Below are 2,963 nucleotides of genomic sequence, written 5' to 3'. Positions count from 1 at the left end.
CTCGATCCCTAATTACATTTGTGAATCTTCTTCCAAATGTGAGGGTTGATACTAGAGGGTATAAAACTCAGACATAAATATAACATGACTAGCAATATCTACTTGCATACAAATATAGTATGTACATATTATAGATTGATTCACACAGTCCTTTCACCAAGGATAGACAAATACATTAAAATTTAATACCACATTCATAACTATGTGTTTATTCACATGATGATCACAAAGGGTACATTTTGATGGATTGTCTATATTGTCTACCTCATCCTTATTCCAAGTTGGATACCCAATATCATATATTTGGGACACAAACATTATATTTACTAGGGGAAGAGCACCAATAAATAACATAGTTCCAATAACCATTACCTTATTGTCATGTTGACCCCCCAATAGTCATCATAGTGAAAACACCATTAATAAATTTGTTTTGTATCAATAGCCGATCATTTTTTGTAATTAATTGGCCCATTTGTGCACAACTATTAGAACATTTGTCCCATTTGTGTACCAAAATTGGAACATTTGTGCACCACTATTGGGACATTTGTCAACAAGTACTTGCGATTTTGAGTTGACATTTACTGGAACATCTTTAGTTAGGTATTAGGCGACACTTTGAAATGTTTACTTCTTGACCTTTGTGCGCATAACTTATTCCACAACGTGCATCGTTACTACTCAAAAGCCGGATCAATAGCTATAAGCAATTAAGTCGCATACGAAGACAACTAAAAAAAAATCAAAATCCGATTTACCGTTTAAGATCTATGGGTGCGCGAAGTTAGCTATGACGGCTACTGGTGCTCTTCCCCTAGTAATTTAAATATCGTGACATATGAATATATCATCATTGACTTTCCACATGTCACAACAATTAGAGTGTCTATTATGTTATTCACCCATACCAATTAAGCACAAGACATACATAAATTAATACTCATCACTACAATACTTCTTCACAATGATTATTATCATTATACCTCCTTTCATAATTTTATCTTTTTTTTGCTATTGTTAAATTATTTTATAGTCATGGTTTAACTATTAACCTCCACCTGAGATTCAATTCATTGAATGCACAAAACCTTCCAGCTTGCTTTGTTTTACCATATTATTTCATTCTACTGATCACTATCATCATTTTTTTCCAAAAGATATGTAGAGTGAAGGATTGTTTTCCATGTCCCAATTTGGTTTTATTTTCTCTTAGCATTATCAAGTTGACTATCTTTTGAATACTTCAAATTGTACTTTCATACAACTTAAATTTCTCTAGTCACATTATAAAAATCCTACTTTTCAAGGTGAATTATTGAATGTTCCCAATTGAATAGCCTTGTTTTGTATGACAAGTAGTACCATTAGTGTACAACTACCAAAATACTTTATTGATGTTAACTTGTATAACTCATTAATCCTTAAGAAGCATATTAAATATCTTAACATTTCTACATTTTTAAATTTAATTCACTTAAAATATTTTACATTTATCTCTTCATATCAAGGTTCTCTTTAATAATAATAGAAGAAACACTCATAAGAGATAAGGAATTCTAATCAAAGTTTGATAATTATATGAATTATAATTCAACCATAGATATTTGCACAAAAATTCTATATTCCAATTACTAGCAAGAGGATAATAGAGAACATAGAGTAATATGGCATAGAGAATATACTTATTCTAATTGAACCTAATACTAGTTACCATTTAATGCGTTAAAGGATAGCAAGAGTGAAACATGCTTTCACATGGGAGAAGGGTCATGAAAGTGATCATGCTTATTTGAAATCAATAGATTCCAAGGAGTCATAAAGGCTCAATACTTAAAATATATAAGTGTTGAATACATGTACAATTTTGATTAACATTTTAGAGTTAGATCACATTTATGACTTCTTTTATACATTCCTTTTTATCTCAATTTGACACTAACCTTGGCACGTACTCCGACAAAGGCTTTTTGAATCAATTAAGGCAACAAGCTATCTATTTGCTCAATGAATAAAAAAATCATTCCCCTTTTCCCTTACATGATTCATACACATTTCTTGTCTCTTCGCTTCCTAGATTCAAATTTAATATTAAAATTACACTTGTTCTCTTCTCTAGCTCATCCTAATGATGAATCATAGAGTATGATTCAAAACGTTGATAACAAAAAAGCACACACAGTCAAATCCAGAAACTCACATTCACCATACAATTATGGACTATGGAAACTTAATGTCTACAATTAAAATTACACTTCAATCTAGGGAGATGTGCTAATAATGCTAAAAGGTTCACCCAAATAATACACACAATAAGGTTGATATTTAATACAATTATATAACAAAATTTAAAATTTAATAGGGAGCATAATACCAAGTTTTCAAAAGGTAATCTCATATTCTAACTTATGAGTTCATTATTAAAAGCTAAGTTAAATTACCTTTTTATTATCAAGTCTCTATTTAATTAGAGGACTATATCTCTATACTATTCATTAAGTTATAAACAACCCTACCTCATAAATCTTTTGATATATTAACTTTAACTAGGATAAATATAAATAAAGTGTGTTCTTAGAAGACATGTCAACAACCAAGAGTCAACCTAGAGCATTGCTAATGGCCTCATAGACTAATACATACTAGAATTATAATGATAGATAAGGAAATATAACCAAAATAAATGTTATGTTAATATAATATTTAAAGGGCTTGAAAGAGGGAGAACAAGGGTGAGTTAAGAGAGGATACAAACCCCACATCTAGTCTTCACCATCAAATATCACCGAAAAAATTAAAGTATACAATAAGAACTGAAGTATTTTATCACATATTGATCTAATATCATCATTTTTTACATATAAATTTCTATTACAATATCTTTTATTTTTATGGTTCTTGCAAAGATATAAATTTTTTTCAAAAACCTTCACACATAGCCATGGTATTTTTTCAAAAATTTC

The sequence above is a fragment of the Cryptomeria japonica genome, chromosome 8 (assembly GCF_030272615.1).
Source record: "Cryptomeria japonica chromosome 8, Sugi_1.0, whole genome shotgun sequence".
In the NCBI taxonomy this organism is placed as follows: Eukaryota; Viridiplantae; Streptophyta; class Pinopsida; order Cupressales; family Cupressaceae; genus Cryptomeria; species Cryptomeria japonica.
The sequence above is the reverse complement of the archived record's forward strand: the minus strand, read 5'-3'. Positions refer to the sequence as shown.